This window comes from Lissotriton vulgaris, unplaced genomic scaffold (assembly GCF_964263255.1).
Source record: "Lissotriton vulgaris unplaced genomic scaffold, aLisVul1.2 SCAFFOLD_617, whole genome shotgun sequence".
Lineage (NCBI taxonomy): Eukaryota > Metazoa > Chordata > Amphibia > Caudata > Salamandridae > Lissotriton > Lissotriton vulgaris.
The window spans coordinates 732,676-752,623 of NW_028253417.1; the positions used below are offsets into that span (position 1 = coordinate 732,676).

General features: G+C 47.4%; 1 long non-coding RNA gene across 1 annotated transcript in view; it reads right to left on the bottom strand.

Annotated features, from left to right (window-relative positions):
* LOC147660963 (uncharacterized) overlaps window positions 1-10,010 on the bottom strand; it is an 80,356-nt gene extending 70,346 nt beyond the window's left edge. The window contains exon 1 of the long non-coding RNA XR_015306099.1: window positions 9,909-10,010. This is a non-coding gene — a long non-coding RNA (uncharacterized LOC147660963). The remainder of the gene's footprint in view (window positions 1-9,908) is intronic.
* Window positions 10,011-19,948: the final 9,938 nt, after the last annotated feature.

Consider the following 19,948-nt stretch of genomic DNA (forward strand, 5'->3'; position numbering starts at 1 on the left):
CGAGAGCACGGTGCCAAGGCACAATAAGAAGGTAAGAACGAGGAAAGGCTGAGGGGGACGCCACGCTGCTTTATAGGGTGGACACAGGCAGTCGACCCCGGGGGATCGGTGTTCATGGTCCGGTCTCCCTGGGTCCTCCTTAGGTTACCTGACGCAGGGTGGGGCAAATGTTAAATTATGTTTTTATTACAATCGATACAGGAGCGAGTCACCCAGTCGGATTAGCGGTCCCATCGCAGTCGAAGGCTAGTCGAAGCCGCCTTTAGACCCCGTCAGCGCGTGAGTGCACGAAGTAAGTACACAAAGGGCAGGGGAGCACCAACAGCAAGAAGGGAGGGGGGTCCACGGACCCACAACAGGATAATAGATTGGATGGTCACCATTACTTTTTCTTGCAGGGGTGTAAGGCCACGCAGGATGTCAGAACAGCGAACAGCATCGGGATCAGGGCCGGCTTCGGACACGCAAGCGGCTATCTTCTTACAACTCGTTAGGACCAATGGCCTGGCGTGGGCCACAGATCTGCTCAATGCCAGCACCCCGGAACCCGGTGGTCACAATGACATTATATCTTTGGATGAGGATGACACAGGCGGGGCAGGACACTCTAGGGCGTCCAAAAGGTTACGGGTTGCTACGAACAAAGAATTCCCACCCCCGCCAAAAAAGAAGGGTGGAGCAAAAACTGCAGTAGCATTGGTGCATGAGGTGCCTGGCCCATCGGGCATGCACGATCTAGCGCGACCCGCGGCGGAATGCGCCACAAAGAGCGATCTGGGCAAGATCATGTCCACCCTAGAATTGTTTATGACGGAAATGAAAGAAAGTGTATCAAATATTGGTGGGGGGGGCAAGCCCCACAAATGTATGGGGCGCTGGGGGCTCAGCCCCTAGCCCACCTGCACCGGCCAGTCCAGCCCCAGGGACCCGCCCGGCGGGGGGCCCGTTGGTGCCGGTGGGGCCAATACCAGAACAGGTTGTCACCCCGGAGCAAGAGGGAACTGCCCCAGCCCCACCGTCCTCCCCCCGCCAGCGCCTCTCGCAACAGTGGCACCGTTACCTGTAGCATCATCCATACCCCTGGAGCTACCGGCACAACCAGCACCATCGAAGCCAAACACACCGAGCACAGTGCCCCCCCCCCTGTCAGCACAGATTCCTCCCGTAACGCCAGCACCAGCATCCTCTTCTGCGTTGCCACCTAATGAGGAGGAGGTGGTGCTGGACGCCCCTTTGTTGTCAGGGCATTCTTCCTTGTCCTGGGAGGTCCCATTGGCGGCAAAAGCACTAATATGGAAGAGAGAGTTCATCGATATTTTCTCACTACTCATGTTAGGGCAGCAAGGTACAGATGTGCGCAGGGCAGGGATAAAAGAAGACGAGAAAAAAGTGAGGTTTCAGCCTTGGCCAGGAAAATTGATTGACACCTGGTTGGAAGCGATTGCTATATTGTCTTCTGTTATTATGGAAAAAAATTCAGAACAAGGCCCAGCCCTGGTCCAGTACGGCAGATTAATTCAAAACGAGGCAAAGAAATGGGGGGCGTAGGTTGGCTGAATTATGACAGGGAGTTCAGAAAGAAGATGTCCAGATCTCCTAACATGCGCTGGGATCATAAGGAAGTGCAACTTTGGATGGACCATATGGGGTCCAGGGCATTGCAAGGGGTTGCGACAAACAGCAAAGGGCAGGACACGCACATAGCGACACCTGAAAAGCGTAACACAACACAACTCACCGAACATAGCACCCCGCCCTTTCGGGGTGGCCAACGGGGGAGAGGTCAAAAAATGGGAGGTGGGAAGTCCCAGGCAGGGTCATGCAGAATGTTCAACAGCGGACATTGCCACTGGGGGAAATCCTGTAAGTTCACACACACATGCAGCAACTGCCGAGGGCAACACCAGGCAGGAGCATGTAGGACATCCAAAGGGCATAGCCCTCCCCAGCTCTGAGCTGCCCTCGTATTCCCCCTCCCAGCCAGCCAGCCACACAGATCAGAGCAGTGAAAGGGCCCTCACCACTAAGACTGGATCGATTGATCACCCTGTTGAATAAATACCCGAACAGAATGGACGGGAGACTGCTCCTGGGAGGTTTTGCTGAAGGTTTTGCTGAAGGTTTTGTCATACCTTATATAGGGGCACCATTGGCACGAGATGCTGAAAACTTGAAATTAGCTAAGGACAACCCTGAGGTGGTTAGAGCAAAAGTTTTCAAAGAACTGGAGTTGGGGAGAGTAGCGGGTCCTTTCTGGCAGCCACCGCTCGCCAATTTCATAGTCTCCCCCCTGGGTATAGTTCCCAAAAAAGAGCCTGGGGTCTTCAGACTGATACATCACCTGTCCTACCCTGAAGGCGAGTCTGTTAACTACAACTTGGAGGAAAGGGTGTGCTCAGTTTCTTACTGCTCATTTGATGTGGCCATGGACCTAGTAAGAAGGGCTGGCAAAGGGGCATGGCTAGCTAAAGCTGACATAGAGTCGGTTTTCCGACTCTTGCCGGTACATCCCAGCAGCCAGCACCTACTGAGTTTCAGGTTGGGTGACGAATACTATTATGACAGGTGTATGCCCATGGGCTGCTCCATCTCATGTGCATTTTTTGAGGCTTTTAGCACCTTCCTCCAGTGGGTACTGCAAGCAACAGAGGGGGTTGAAAGCTTGACCCATTACCTAGACGACTTCCTATTTGTAGATAGGGCAGAGACGCCAGAGTGCGCAGAGGCACTAGCAAAATTCCAGAAAGTGGCTGAACACCTTGGGGTGCCATTGGAAGACAGTAGGGCCAGCGCAAGAACTAGTCTTCCTAGGTGTAGAGATCGACACCAAGGCAGGGGAAGCCAGGCTTCCAGCAGATAAAGTCAACGATCTGGCAGCTCAGATCCGGACAGTATTGGGTCAAGAAAAGGTATCACTGGATGACATACAAAGCTTGCATGGCAAATTAAACTTTGCTACCAAAGTGATCCCCGCGGGTAGAGCTTTTGCGCGCAGGTTAGCCAGGACAGCTGCCAAGATAAAATGCAGACACCATGAGGTGAGGCTGAGCATGGGGGTTAAGGAGGACCTGAAGATGTGGGGGGAATTCCTGGAGCAGTTCAATGGCTCTGTAATATGGAGGGGCCCCTGGACTAGCAGCCAGGAGCTGACGCTGTTTACTGACGCGTCGGGCAGGGAGGGATTCGGCGCGATCTTGGACCGGGAGTGGTGCGCAGAGAAATGGCCCAACGCATGGAGGAAGAAAAGGATAACAGCTAACATAACTGTCTTAGAACTGTTCCCGATTGTAGTGGCTTTCCATCTCTGGCCAGCCTTATTAATGGCAAAAAGGGTTGTCCTGTGGTCCGACAACATGGCTGTGGTTCAAGCTATCAACACACAGTCTGCCAGCTGCACGCTTGTACTATGCTTACTCAGGGAATTAGTGAAGGTATGCCTGTACAACAACGTGGAATGTAGAGCTAGACACATCCCAGGGGTCCAAAACACTGCCGCTGACGCTCTTTCACGTTTTCAGCAGCGGTTCCGAGAGGCATGGCAGAGAGCGAGGGAGGAGATGACACCTTTTCCGGCTTGGCTCTGGCACCTGCTGCGGTGGCGCAGCGCATTAGAGAGCTAGGCGAGCTGTCCCTGGCACCCCGGACGATGAGAAGATATCAGGCATGCGTTAAAAAATTCTGTGAAATCATGGGCCCATGGGAGCAGGCGGCTTCCACAAAGGCTGACAGGGTGCAAGCTTTCATGAATTGGGCCAAAGATGGGGGGGAAGAGCCACTCGTGGATGGCCGGACACCTGTCGGCCATCGGGCACCATGCCAGGCTGCTGGGCAAGAAGGACCCCACTGCATTATTTACGACCAGGGCGGCGCTCAAGGGTTGGGCAAGAGTGGTGCCTAAGTCATTAGACCATAGGGCCCCCATTGACTATGAGACATTAAAAAAGATGCTGGATGCCCTCCCCACAGTCACCCACTCTGCTTATGAAGCATCACTCTTTGCAGCGACGTTCAGCTTAGCGTTTTTTGGAGCCTTTAGAATAGGAGAGCTGGTGGCTCGCTCCAAGAAGGAGAAGAACTCTAGGGCCCTGCAGATGAGGGATGTGCGCCTTACAAATGAATCAGTTGAAATATTCCTACAATTCTCAAAAACGGATCAGTCAGGCAGGGGTAGGGGCATCTCTCTGCACCGCCTGGGTAATGACAGTTGCTGCCCGGTGGCCCTGCTAGCCGCCTTCTTGTCTTGCCGCCCACACACAGATGGTCTATTGCTGATACACCTTGGCGGCTCCCTGGTCACGAAATACCATGTGGAGCATGTGATGCAGGGGTGCCTGTTCCTGGCTGGTTACACAAATGGGGGCGCCAAATACAGATCCCACTCTTTCCGGATAGGGGCTGCCACAACAGCTTCCAAGGAAGGCCTGTCGGCTGAGGCAATAAAGAGGGTAGGGTGCTGGGACTCCAATTGCTACAAAACTTATGTGAGGCCTGCAAGTGCAATACATCCTTCTATGAGAAATGAAGCAGGGAACAATCAGGCAATGAGAGAAGAATATGTGTACATATGCCACGGTTTTAGTGGCCTTGTTTGGCTTTGTCTGTACAGTGTTTGAAGCGTAGAATTACATGTGTCACGTTTTGGTGGCTGTTTGACTTTTCACTGGTTTGAAGTGTTCAATAAACTAAAAACTTGCAAACCAAGTCAAGTCAAGTCAATGAATTTATATAGCGCGCTACATACCCAGAGGGTCTCAAGGCGCTTGAAGAGGGGTGGGGAATTACTGGTCGAATATCCACGTTTTAAGTAGCTTTCTGAATGCTAGGTGGTTCTGAGTGAGGCGAAGGTGAATGGGAAGTGAGTTCCATGTTTTGGCAGCCAGGTAGGAGAAGGATCTTCCTCCCATGGTGGTTTTGTTGATGTGAGGTACAGCAGCAAGGGCTTGGTTGGAAGAGCGCAGCTGGCGGGAGGGGGTGTAGAAGGAGAGTCGTGTGTTGAGGCAATCGGGTCCGAGTTCGTAAAGTGCTTTGTGTGCGTGGGTTAGGAGGCGGAATGTTATCCGTTTATTGACAGGGAGCCAGTGGAGGTCTTTCAGGTGACCAGAAATATGATCTTTACGTGGGATGTCTAGTATGAGTCTGGCTGATGCGTTCTGGATGCGTTGGAGTTTTTTCTGAAGTTTTGCGGTGGTACCGGCGTATAGGGTGTTTCCGTAGTCCAGTCGGCTTGTAACCAGTGCGTGGGTGACCGTTTTTCTTGTTTCGGTGGGGATCCAGCGAAATGCTTTTTTGAGCATGCGGAGAATGTTGAAGCAAGATGATGAAACGGCGTTGACTTGTCTGGTCATCGAGAGTGAGGAGTCCAGGATGACGCCCAGGTTCCGTGCGTGGTCCGTCAGGATGGGTGCTTTTCCAAGGGCCTCTGGCCCCCAAGAGTCGTCCCAAGCGGAGGGGGAGGTACCTAAGATAAGGACTTCTGTTTTGTCTGAATTCAGTTTCAGACGGCTGTGCTTTATCCACTCGGCTACTTCTTTCATTCCTTCATGTAGTTTGGTTTTGGCGGTGTTGGGGTCTTTGGTGAGTGAGAGGATTAGTTGAGTGTCATCAGCGTAGGAGATGATGTTGAGGTTGTGTTGGCGTGCGATGGCCGCTAGGGGGCTCATGTATACGTTGAAGAGGGTGGGACTGAGTGAAGATCCTTGTGGCACGCCACAAATGACTTCAGTGGCCTCTGACTTGAATGGTGGGAGGCGGACTCTCTGAGTTCTTCCGGCAAGGAACGAGGTGATCCATTCAAGTGCTTTTCCTTGGATTCCGATGTTTCTGAGGCGTTGTATCAGGGTGCTGTGACAGACTGTGTCGAAGGCTGCGGAGAGGTCGAGGAGGATGAGGGCGACTGTGTCTCCATTGTCCAGTAGAGATCGAATGTCGTCTGTTGCAGCGATGAGTGGGGTCTCAGTGCTGTGTTTTGCTCGGAAGCCGGACTGTGAAGATTTGAGCGATTGTGTTTCATTGCAGGAACAGAGGTGTGGGTGATGGGGCACTCTTATGTCGCAAGACTGGCAAGATGGGTGAATGCAGTCACTTGGAAGCATGGCTTCAACAACACTATTATATCATGGTTTGGCCTCCCCGGAATGCATTGGTCTGAACTATTAGGAACGCTGCGTAGGAAACTGAAGGAGAGTAGACGACGGCCAAACATCATAGTGGTGCATCTGGGGGGGAATGACTTGGTAGCAGTAGGCAAGAGGCGTCTGCTGGATGCAATGAGGAAGGACCTCAGCATCCTGAGCAGTGAGCTGGGATCATGCAGCTTATGGTGGTCAGAAATAACTCCCAGACTCATATGGCATGGGGCATATTCGTAGGAGGCGCTGGAAGTTACCCGCAGGCGCGTAAATGTAGCCATGCGTAAATTTACGGAAATGCGAGGGGTGGGTTTCATCAGGCACGGCTTGTTGCACGCAAAATCTATTGGCTGCTGGGAATCTGATGGGGTGCATTGGTCCAAGGTAGGCATGGCAATATTCCTACTAGATTTAGGGGAAGCTCTGGAAACAGCAGGGTGCAAATAGAGGAGAACTAGGAAGCTAGGTGGTGGGGGCTCTGGGTGCAGCGGTTGCCACGCCCAGGGCTGTGGAAGATTTATAGGGCGATCCCCATACAAGACAGGCGCAGGAACAGGACCTGAAGCCCCAGTGCAAAGCGCACTGTGCAGAGTCATACATACTCCAAGGGGCCCTTCTTGGGGACTTGGGGTTCGACGGGCGGTTGTAAGCCTGAGCAACCGGGGGCTTGCCTATAGCGCCCCGCCCGGCTGGGGAAGGTGTGAGTTAACTCTCCCTTTTCCAGAGGGCGGAGTGGGTGGACGATAGGTTCACCGGTGGGAGGAGTTATCCTCCCAGGTACCACACCGGGCTATGGCCGCTGGTGTTTCTTTGGCTCATCTTCAGGCTCCCTGCAACAAGGGTTTGCGGGGCGGAGGGGGTCGCCTGTAAGTTAACCCATCCTTTTATTTGTACAACAAATAAACCTGCAACTTCTTCATCCCAATATACTTGTCTGTGTGTTATTTGGGTTCTGGGGAGGCTGTGGGCAGCGGTGTACCGATGGAACTACTATTGCCAGCAGTGATGCGGCTGTTCCATCCTGTAGGCGCCAACAGAGAACGGACTCGAGGCGGCGCAGACCTGCTCAGGTAAGAGTTAATATTTTTTTAAACCCCCCCATGCGACACCCCCGAACGATCCTTAAATAATAACTTTCGCAGTATGAGCACATTATTCATTCAGATATATTGCAAGCTTCTGCCATCTACTGGAAAAACGTAGAATAGTTTTGAAAAACAATTCGAGGTTTCTGATCGACACAAAAACATCATACAACTCCTCTATAGGTTTACTGCTACATTTAGAGTATCATTTTAATTTGGGCGGGGTGGGGTTACGTAGTTCCTTATGTGTGAAACATGGTGGGTGCGGTATCTCAATAGAATGGCTTAAATATTGTCTGACAAATACATTTAATGGAGCAGTATTTTGTAAATTACATTTAAGCCACGATATTTATGTCAAGCACTATTTCTGTTATATTCATTCTGACGTACAACTATCATGAGAGCTCTAGTTACAGGACAGTGATGTGTAGACTGACATATATGTGGTCTGTTGCAATAGCCATTGGGATAATGGTTCTTTCAACACTCTCTTGTGATAATTGCGGTGATTCACTCTCTTAGTCGTAATGCTCCGCACCATTACAATCCCGTGTTTGGTAGCACAAGAAGATGCTGTGGTAACAGAGAATTATTCCCTCTATTTCACACATACCCCAATAATTCTCTCAGATATTTTTCGCTGGTTGCTTCACACCAGTAAAGTTGGTAAAACCAAGTGCATAACTTTAACCGCATGCGCGCTAGCGGGTTTTCCCGCTGTGCGCTGAAATGTCAAAATCGAGCCTTACGTGACAAAGCCAGCTTGTCATGCCCGCAGCGCAGGTAATGCCCGTGACGAGCTGGCTTTGTCACCAGCATCGAAGGGGTTTTAAAGGCTGCAGTTGTACATCCATTCATAATTGCTGCCGCGCAATTACCCGGCCCATACGCTGGAATGCTCCGTGTGCACTAGAGCCCGTTGTGTGTCTCGCACGCGCTAGTGGTGCTGCTGGATGTGCATATAAAGTTGGGACGATACTATAGGGCCACCCCACTGAGCTCAGTCCCTTTTCTGCTGCAGCTGTCCCTTCTATGTGTGCGGAGAGAATGATGAGAGGCTCAGAGCTCTGCTGACCAGAAGAGGAACTGCCAATGATGGGGCTCTGACATCACGGACTGTTGTATAAAATACATAACTGTGCGCCTGTTTAATGTGACACACCTGACTGTATGTAAGCAAAAAGGAGAAAAGCAGTAAAACAGAAAAAAACGAACGAGTTCGAGTCAGATTGACGAATTTGAGACATCATTCTGAGATTCTGAGTCGAGTCTCAGAATGACAGCGTGAGATAAAGGTACAGAGTAAGAAAGACTGGGGTGTTAGAAATCAAAACGAAGACAATGAAAGTTTAAAAGAGATAAAGTCGATGAGGTTAAAAGCAAAAGCATAAAAAAGCTAGGACCAAGAGTAAAAGCTTGAGACACTTCAGAGCAAAAAGGTGTGTAACATAAACACAGATGAAGAAACATCAAAAGGGAAACACCGAAATGTAGAGAAAGATTTATGAAAAATTAAGGGAGAATGACTTTACTACTGCTCCCCAATACACTGCCTCCTAGGGGCGGGCAGAGAAGCTATGCTCGATCGTTACAATTTCACCTTCTTTTATTCCCCACTTGAAGAAAAGTTCACCGCCGCCACTGGTCTGAAGCACAGCTCTGCTGCACCTTCAGATTAAGAGCTAAGCAGATTTTCGTTTTAGAACTTCCTAGGTGTCTTTTTGCAATGGGCTTTGAGGAATTGCCCTGTTCTTTTGCGAAATCTGTCAATGTTGCAGAAAAATCCTCCTCACTGACAAGTATTTCAGACATGAACCCACACATGTTTAAAAGTCTCCCCAAATTTGCTTTTGCAGAGTCCGACCTTACATTTTACTTTTTAAACTGAGTTAGAAATAAACAACAGCCTGCTTGCTGAGTGTGTTTGGGAGTCAAAGTGGGAGCAGGATGGAACTGACTCAACCGAATGGAAAGGATGTAAGTATGTAAATGATAGAAATGTTTACATTTTAGCTTTTTTATTCACCATAGTTGCTCTTCCCCGCCTTCTAAAAGTGTTACCCACACAAATGTTTTATGACAGGTAGACTGTTTGCTTGAGCTGGGCACATGACGAAATGGTTCATGTCAAAATGCTTCTGCTACTTAATAGTAATTATATAAATAAATAGATACATAAACAGATAGATAAGGAAAATGTTAAAAAAATATGTATACAGGCACAGTGGCTCTTAGATTCTAGATTCACTCTCGGTGTTCTGTTCATGTTGTTTGCAAGTCAGGAATTACTGGAAGGACAGAACTGCTGTGTTGTTTTTTTTGCCAAGGTCGAGACATTACCAGTGTATAGCAGGGGTGTCCAGCGTAGGTCCAGTAGCACCTGATCCATGCCAGAATTTTAGAATGAGCACAAATAATGTAAATCAGTTCTGCTCAAAATTATTCCATGCAGACTTATCTTTCCTGCCATGGTTCTGGCCCTCCTTGACCACCGTTGGACACCACTGATTGGACCTGGCATCATTTGGTTACCACCCTCAGATTAATTGATGGTGCTTTGAATAGGATTCCATCCCTGGCATGCAGACAGTAAAGTTCTCTCTGGTTGGACAGGTCACAATAATTTCTGAACTAACTAGAATTTAGAATGAACTTCATCAGGAAATCTCTAGAAAGAGAATAAGCTACTTACCAAGGGAGCAGCAGAGAGCCACTAGGAGGAAGGCAATGACCATCTTCATGTTGGCGAGAGGAGAGTTTGTCGATCTAAAGCTTCAACCTGTTTGAATCTTGATGACAAGCTCTGAGCAGAGACCCTGTACTTGTACCAGTCTCGGATGCTACAGCTCAACCCCCAAGGTGACGTGGCAAGGCAGGTGCTATGTTCAGCAAACAACACACATCCTAGATTAGTGATGTAATGTGCTTCATTGCAGTCATATGTCAACACCAAACACGTAGCACTTGCCACTAAACCTCTAAGCAGAAAGTAAACATTCCCAGGGATCTAGATTTTGAGCTGATGTTTGCTTTTCCTACTACCTCGTTTTTCCAGTAATGATAAACCTTGCCATATCCAAAAGATGTTTCAGTGGAGAAAAAGGTGCATTTGTGAAATCACTTTTCCGTATAATTCTGGACTTCCTTCAGTTGAGGGGAAAATACACATGTTCTGCCGATTGGACAGTGAAGTTACATACTAGAACAAGACAATGAAAAGCAGTGACAATATTGGCTGCACTATATCGTCCACTGCCTTCTGAAAGACAACAAAGGGAAATGTTCAAGTTGTTTTTCAGTGGGCAGGAACCCTCTGATTATTATGTGGCAATGCCTTATTGCAAGGGGATCAGTGGGCACGTTTCATTCCATTGTATAGACAAACTGTAGTGCTGTGACCATGGCCTACTGAATTCAGGATTCTTTGAGTGGAAGTAGCTGAGTTAGACTGAGCTCCAGAGGTGGTCATCACTCTGAATAGGAGTGCACCTCCTAGACCCAAGCTGAACCCCACAATTGAGGTAAATTATGTAATTCCTTGGGTCTGCGTGAACCACCACGTTGTGCGCAAAGACTCCGCCATCTTGAATTTAATGCTCAGGCAAAGGAGCAAATTTAGTGAAATATTGCATTCCGTGATTTCTAAATGTGATTTGGAACCTAAATTGAAACCCAGAGCCAGATTAAAGACATTCTCAAGCAACACAGTGTAGTAGCCAAAAATACTGAGCTCCAGTACATGAGAAGGAGAGAGCAGGTGAACGCAGTGGCATAACGAAACTTGAGGGGGTTCCCATGCAAGGTACGTGGAGGGGCCTCTCTGGACTCAATCAGGAGTTCTCCAGCAAAGGTGCTGTGTTGAGAGGGCCCTCTGGAGCTTGCCCCTCTCCCCCACACTGCAGGGGCTGCTTTGGCCTATGTTACACGCCTGGGAGAGTGCCACATCTACAGAGACATGTCTTTTTCCTCCACCTCACCAGCAAAGAATTTTGCTGTTGAGTGCCATGTACACTCCTTTGCGCTGTAGTACAAGATTGTTTGCTTGAGTCTATCATAGGATTTGTACTGGAAGAGTTCCCTTCCAGTACAAAATCCTATTCCTATACAGCTTTTAAAACTTTTTAAAATTTGTCTGTGTGCTGTAGAGTGCAGCACACATGCAAAGTTGGAAAAGAAAAGAGAAATGAAACCAATACTCCTTTTAATGCCTCCTTTCAAGTGGGATCAATTTGGTGATGTAAAGCCCTGTCTCAAATTTTTGGTAGATATATTGTTGTGTCAAACAGCATTGTTGGTTCCATGGGAACGCCCATGTATCACCCATGTAACGCTGGCTTGATGCTTAGTAATGCAAACGTTACTGTTAGGCAATTTCCCGAAAGTAAATAAATAAAATAACTTTTTGTGCTGGTTTATGTCACTTTTGTGATGCAGGCTCAGTGCAAAATGTTTGTAAACCTGACCCTAAGAATGTAAATAAAATACCACCATTTATTAAAAGCCCTGAAACTAGGTATTCAGTAACGGTGGGCGGCCAGCTACGCTCCGTGCACGGAGTGTGCGTAGTGCCGCCTACTCCGCATTTTGCGGAGCTGGCGGAGCCAGGCGGCACTACGCACGCTCCGCAGACGGAGCGTAGCTGGCCGCCACCCGCCTCCCTCCCGCCCTCCCTAAATACTTTGAAATAAAGGAATAAAATAATTTAAAAAGCACTTACCTTGCCGCCGCTGCCCGCCGCGTCCCCGGGGCTCACTATCTTCCGTCTTCCGTCCGCTTTACTAATGCGCATGCGCGGGCGGCCGCGCATGCGCATTTTCACGAGAAAATGCGCATGCGCGCCCGCCCGCGCATGCGCATTAGTAAAGAAGACGGAAGATAGCGAGCCCCGGGGACGCGGCGGGCAGCGGCGGCAAGGTAAGTGCTTTTTAAATTATTTTATTCCTTTATTTCAAAGTATTTAGGGAGGGCGGGAGGGAGGCGGGTGGCGGGGCTGGCGGCCAGTGGTGTTTGCGGAGTGGGGCTACGCGGAGTGCGGAGGTGGGCGTAGTTTCTCGCCCACTTCGCGTAGCTCCGCGAAGCCCCACTCCGCGAACTCCGCCCAGGGTTAGTATTCAGCCACAGGATGCACAATTCATCTTTTTAAGGTGGTTTAATTGTTGCTACTTTGACAATATGACCTCCTCACTAATGGGATGAAGGCAAGGCCTGATGATGATTCCTCATCCTTGCATGACCTTGCCACAGTTCTTTAAGGAGGTGATAATGATCCAAGGGTACTGCTGGAGGCCAAAAAAGCTGTAAGGATACTTTTTAGAAGAGGCTGAAATTAAAATGTTTGCCAAATTTACAAGCTTCACACTTTGAGAAGTTTGCAAATATATGTAAAGTTTATAGAACATCACATTAGTGAAAATTCTTGCAAAAAAATATTTTGCAGAAGAAATTTTCTGCCCCAAATTTTTGTGCAAGAAAATTCAAGCTTTTGTATAAGGTTTTGGTGGATTTTTCATCAGAGTTGCAGAAATGAAGTGAGCAATAACAGCCATGTTCACAGTGATATCGGATTTGCCCTTTTATATGAAAGTCCTCTAAATGGACAGTTAGGGGTTTAAAACCATTTATCCAATAAAGATATTACTTCCCTCCCACCTGCCCATCATTTGTATCAGTGTACGCATTAGGAACTATCATGAGCATTATATTCTGGCCTGCTATGGCACTTTTCATATATCATGTGACTCAAAGAAGGTGAAAGAATGTATTTTTTGGGTAGACAAAGATTTATATTCCTTTATTTCTCCATTGGCTCCTCTAATTGATATTTTCTCACAACAATTCCAAAAGTGTATTATGTGTACACAATCAAAATAAAATGTTCTTGAGTTTTGTAAGGTGCTTTATTGTCATGTTGTGAACATCCACATTAACTAGACAGCCAGACCCTAGCTTGAGAGCAGACGCTTCCCCTGCTGATATCCATTTGAAAGATCGCTTTTAATAATACTTGACTGATTTGCACATTTTTAGAAATACTTGCTTCTAGTTTTACAATATTTTTTCGTGTCCACTTGTGTAACTGTGTTGTGCTGGGGAATTGAATTGGAGGGTGGAGCTGACGGATACTACCGGGCAATTGAACTGTGGTCAGACTGCTCGAGGCGGTACGGCTGAGACACCATTTTTCCTCCTGCAGGGCGATCTAAACGCTCTGGAGGGGATAAAAAGGGACGCTGCGCTAGCGCGCAGCGGGCGCGTCGTTAGCGCGCCGAAGGCACGCCAAAGGAAAGCCCGTCTGCACCCGTCAGTGTCCCGGAAGTGCCTGGCGCTGGAGACGCTGTTCATCCACTAGGAGATCACCATGGTAAGATCTTACCGCGGCTTTGATATAGCAGAGATAGCTTGTTGAAGATTAAGATACGGAGTGAATGCCGGCCGTTTATGAAGCTAATGGTTGATGGGGAGCATTTGAGATGTGACATCTGCAAATGGAAGGCGGTTTGCTCTGGGAGAGAGGGTAGGGTCTCAGGGGAAAAGGACTACATCCCCAGACTACAAACGACCTCGTCTGCTTTTGGGGAGGAAAGGCTTAAGGCTATGCTTATCAATGCCAGATCTGTAAAGAAACATGAATCTCAAATCTTTGATGTACTTGTTGAAGCCAAGCCGAACATCTTGTTTATACCGAGACTTTGCTCCACGAGGGCTCTAACCCCACTATAGGGAATGCCATACCCCCAAATTATAGGATAATTAGGAATGACAGATTGGGCAATAGAGGGGAAGGCCTAGCAATTATATTCAAAAACTCCCTCCCTTGCTCTTCAATTCCTATCATGTGCCTCGAGGGTGCTGAAGGTCTCGGCTTTCTTCTATCCATCTCTGCCCATCAGTCCGTTGCTGGGGTTCTGATCTATAGACCTCCTGGGCCGGTGGGACGCTTTTTAGAGTCTTTTGCTCATGTTATAGAACCTGTTGCCACGAGAGTCAGCCAATGTCTTGTACTTGGAGATTTTAATCTCCATTTTGACCAAACTGATGACCCAGAACCCAAGAAGCTATGTGAATGCTTAGAATTTTTTAATATGGGAGCGTATGGAACATCCCCCACCCATGAAAGGGGCATACACTGGATCAGATCTTCTCCACATGTAAAATTACTCTTGACGATCCCCTTACTATCATATGGTCTGACCATTGTGAGTTAATGTTTTATCTGGAGAAAGTTTCCTCTAGGACGCTAGTCAAGGTTGGGAATAAATCTAAGGAATCCAGGTCTTTTAAGGCTATTTCACCTGAGGCTTTGATTAGCATATTGAACTCCCATCCGATTCCTGGGGAGGGGTCTCTTGAAGACATCACATCTAGTCTAGAGGAGTGGCTGCAGAATTGGGCACAGTATCTTGCCCACGCCTAGGGTACACAGAACTTCCAGAGATAACGCGTCCGCCCCCTGGTTCACAGAAGCCCTGAAGAAAAGAAAGAGTGCCTGTAAATGTTTGGAACGTCTGTGGAGGAACAGTTTTGACTCTAATAGCAAACAGACATAGCAATTGCACTTAAAGCCCATTATCTTAAGGTACATGAGGAGAAAAAAAGGTATTTGGCCACAACAATTGATTTAGCCAGTAATAAGAGTAGAGAGCTTTTTAGGACAGTAAAAGATTGTGTTTCACCCTCGGCTACCCAAAGACCTTTTGCTCCGACCTTCCAATGGGCCACTCAGATTGCGGCTTTCTTTCATAACAAGATTAAGGCCATCCAAGAGACCTTTGACTTGCCGGCTGTTCTGAATCAAAATATTCTTTTTCAGAAGGAAGATCATAGAGAAGATTTATTGTGGGAGATTCCTGTTATGACCTTGGATACCTCAAGGCTATCATGAAGACATTAAAACCTGGATCCCCTATAGATCCCCGTCCAGCTAAGATAATAGCCGGTGTTGCGCAAGTGTTAAACCCCGCCATGAATAAAGCCCTGAATCTTTCTCTGACAAGCGGTCAGGTCCCGGCCAGATGGAAATTGGGTAAAATTATTCCTCTTCTGAAGATGCCATCTGCAGATCCTCTGGTGGGCACGAACTATAGGCCTATTACGTTGCTCCCTTTTTTTGCAAAAACCTTGGAAAAGCACGTAAGCAATGTTCTCACTAAGTTTATTGAGAATGACACCAATGTCCTGCACCCCATTCAATCAGGTTTCAGGGCTAATTATAGCACGGATACCACTCTGCTGGAGGTCTCAGAAAACATCAAACGTACGCTGGATCGAGGGGGAAAAGCAGTTCTGATACTGCTGGACCTCTCGGCAGCTTTTGATACCGTGCCCCATGAGCGACTCCTTCAGAGATTGGAGGACTGCGGGATTAGGGGCACATCTTTAAGTTGGTTCTCCTCTTTTTTAAAGGACCATCAGCAGGCCGTTTGGACACCTCCTTTTACAGTGGATATCCCTACACATAGTGTGGGAGTGCCCCAGGGCTCAGTGTTGAGCCCTACTCTTTTTTAATATTTATATGTTGCCCTTTGCGCCACTGTCAGAGAGCTTAGGGGCCAAGGCTCTCACTTATGCCGATGATTCACAACTGCTGTTCACTTATGAAAAAGGGGAGCCCTTTGATAAAAACTAAATACATCTATGCTTAAAGGCTGTGTTTAATTGGCTCCGGGAAAATCAGTTATCTTGCAACTCCGCTAAAACGGAAATGATCTTTTTTGGTGGCCATCGGACCAACCGGTTCCTGTTAGCCCGGTCACGACAGTTAAGAACATGGGAGTAATGATGGATTCTGATCTCTCCATGAAGACACAGGTGCAATCAGTGGCTGGAATGTATTTTGGGATGTTAAAAATGATGAGAAATGTTTTTGCATTGTTACCAGTGGCCCATAGAAGGACAGTGGTCCAGGCCCTGATAACGTCAAGGCTGGATTATGCTAATGTACTTTATTTAGGCATCCCTGAGTACTTATTAAATCGCCTTCAGATTGTCCAGAATTCTGCCGTTAGAGCAGTTTCAGTGGTGGGACCTTGAACCCACATGACAAATTATTTGAAATTACACCATTGGTTACCAGTAAGAAACAGAATGGTCTTTAAGGCACTTGTGTTGGCCTTTAAGGCGCTGAATAACAGTGGGGCCCAGTACATCAGGAAAAGAATTGCGCCCTACTACCCCGCCAGGGCACTGAGATCTTCTACCAAACATCTGTTGCAGGTGCCTAAATTCAGCCCCAAAAGGAGGGGCGACCGCTCCTTCCAGGTGGTAGTGAGCAGAATATGGAACAGGCTCCCGCTGTCTTTAAGACAAGAAGGTGACCTTTTGAGCTTCCGCCGGCAGCTGAAAACCTGGTTATTCCATCAATAATCTAGAGGGAGTATGAGTAGATGGGAACGTTAGGCTCTCCCCCTAGGGTTTTTTGGCATAACTTTTCTTAGCGCTGGGACACTCCTTGGAGTAGCCGTGGGCTTGTATAAATACCCCATAACATTAACATTAACATTAACAGCCCATCTAGGGCTCCGCAAAGACATATGCAGTGTTTGGAAGAAAAGATATGCAGATGAGACTTACTGATTCCAGCCTGTATTACCCTCCTTACTCTGGCATTACAAATGTTAGTCCCCAGAATGAAAAATACCCATGCAGACCTGGTAATACCTAGAAATACTTTTCCTATGCTTATTCCGAAGTCTGAGGACCAATCATATGATATTTACCAGTTGCTCTGATCTTAAGGTATAAAGCAGCAACAAATCACAATCAGTGTAGAGGTTAGGGGGTTTGGAGTGTGAGGAGAGCAGGACAGGATAGGGTGCGAAACGGCTGTGGAGAGCATTCCATGCTTTACATGTGATGTAGGGTGTTGTAGGACAGGGACCAGGCTTAAACTCTGTTCACTGATCCTGTCTACTTTAACCTGTTGTGGACATGCAGTTGGTGTTCCATCACCTGGTAATTTGAAATTCTTACTACTGTTCCTTCATAATGGGGGCCAAAAGTCAACACATTTAATAAATTAGCTTTTTTTTTTACTGCATTATTAAATATACAGTCTGGTGATTGCTAATATGGGCATCTTGTGCGAAAGCATTTTTAAGCATGAAAAGTATTCTCCAATAGGCCTACTTTATGTACTCACAAATTATACTCATTAACACGTGGGTGGTGAGCCCAATCTATGTCTGCCCTGTCCCTTATGAAAGAATATCTAAGCCACAAGTGCTGCCAACTCTGCAAATGGAGATGTACGTTTTTTTGATGAAAATGTTCAAGGATAAAGGAGGAGTGGTTGGAAAATGAGAAATATATACTACCAAATCGGGGGAGTGGAGAGGAGAGCGAAGAGAGGCCCAGCTAGGCACATGCACCCCTCCAACAAAAGAGCGAGACAAATGTTTTTCATCGAAGTTACATCAACATCTACTCTGAAAGTACTGCAGACTGAGCACGCTCAAATTTACTCCAACCAACTCTTGATGTAACACAAACTCAAAAGATGGCCAAACACTGGTCCTGCAAGTCGTTCTCATGGAAATCAATGGAGGCAGGGGAGTAGTACTAACAGCACCTAAGCAAAATAGGAAAAAAGTGCTAACATTTTTATTTTTTATTTAGATTTAAAAAAAATGTTTTACTAAATCTCATGCGATAACACTTATTGAGTTTTGAGTCTGTAAGTAATAGATACAGGGAACAAACCTTCATTCAAATGCAAGGGAGTTAATGAAATCCGCAGTCATGATGCCACCAAACCCATTACCAACTAAATATCACTAAAAGATCAATCAGTCACACACTGCCTGCCTGCCCATGTAATAAATCAAAAGAGAGAATAAACATATTTTCCTCATGTTGGTGAATCATTTCTTGAGGGGGAGAGGAGGATACTCAGAATAGGCAGGCAGAAAATAAATGTGACTGGACCCAGGGATAATATGATTACTGCTCGACACATGATTTGATCCTTGACATCACATCAAAAAGGTGATGGGAGAACGCTTGCAATAATTCTTATCACTGGCAATCGCTTGGGGTAGCATTCAACCCATTGTTCTTTTGCCCACCATGCCACCTAGGATTAGACCCAAATCATATTTAATTCGGTCCTAACCTCGCTTAAATCAGAACAATCCAACCTGGACCGCCAAGCCAGGTCCTCTCTGAACCAGGACTAAGGCTATCCAAGACCAGTTTTGTCCTGATTGGGGCTCTTCAGTCGGTGTAGCTTGGTTCCACAGGCACAGTGAGCACAGAACCCACGTCTGGGAATACTGTAGACCACTTAGGGCAGTACATCAAACGCATAAAAGGTAATAAGAGGATGCTTGCAAAACATCAAACCACTGGCAATTGCTCAGGTTAGCATTGCAACCCATCGTTCTTTTGTCCACCATGCCACTTCTGATTAGATCCAGCCATATGCAAATCAACCCTTCTGTGTGTTTCATATACTGTCCTTAGTAGCAAGGATATGCCCGGACATGGGTCCCGTTCTCACTGTGCTGCTGAAACCCACTTTACCAGACCAAGGAACACCAATAAGTGTGAAACCTGTCTTGGGTTGCTTGTTATCCAGTTCAGGGAGGACCTGACCTGGCAGTTCAGGCTGAACTGTTCTCATTGGACCAGGGTCAACAGTGACTGGCATATGGCTGGGTCCAAACTGAGGTGTGACGTTGGGCAAAGGAACGATGGGTTGGAAGACTACCCCACGTGATAGCCAGTGATTAGACACATTGAAAGCACAGCTTCTTCCACCTTTTGTGTGTTTGCTATACCGCCCTATGTGGCATGGGTCCCATGCTCACTATGACAATGGAACCAAGCTACATTCAACTGAAGAGCCCCGGTCAGGGCGAAACCGGTCTTGGTATTTGGTGTTCCTGTGATTGCGTGTGCATACACATAGACATACATATTGTAAAAAACACATATTAGTTAAACCTGTATCCAGTTTGTCACTGCAGACTTGGGTGGGAGCACTTATACTCCTGGTGCTGCGGACTATGTGCCCAACCTGCCATTGCAGTTCTTTGTATATACTAGCACACGTGTGCCCAGGGAATGAGGAATACCTGTGTGTGTTTTCACTACCTTTGGGGCTTGTTCTTCCCATAGGTTAACATAAAGAAGTGAATGACATTACTTCGGGGTGCAATAATGGATTGAAGTGGAGCAGCCTCAAAATGTTGGCTATCAATAGAGTCACCATGCTGAACTCTTCCAAATGGTAAAGGGAGTTTTGGCATAACTCACTTAGAAATGCTACTTCTAGAAATTGGACATTTCTATGCTTTAAGAGTCTTGTGTGCTGTGGTGCCTGCCTCCTGGCCCCAGTGGACACCAGGTGTCTGTGGCGCACATCTGTGCATTTCCCAGCGACAGTCATAGACCATGGGCCTATCATCAGAATGACAGACCTATGCCATTTGAGGGCGGGATGGGATAGACTGAAAAGTAATTTTTTGACACTTAGCCTTTAGATTAAGATCTACATTCCACAGCCCCATAGTATCCAGGCCTACAGTTTAGGGGGGACATCTGTGGTTCAAAGGGGAACCCCCCTTAACCACCCCTAACATCAAAGACACACAACATGATAACTACTGGTCCCATCCTTCAGCAAAGAGTGAGATATGCTTGCAGGGAAATAAGACCATAAACCCGGACTGCATGGTGTACATTGCCAGAGGACTATGTTGTGCACGTGGAAGATTACTGCCTGTGAAGGGT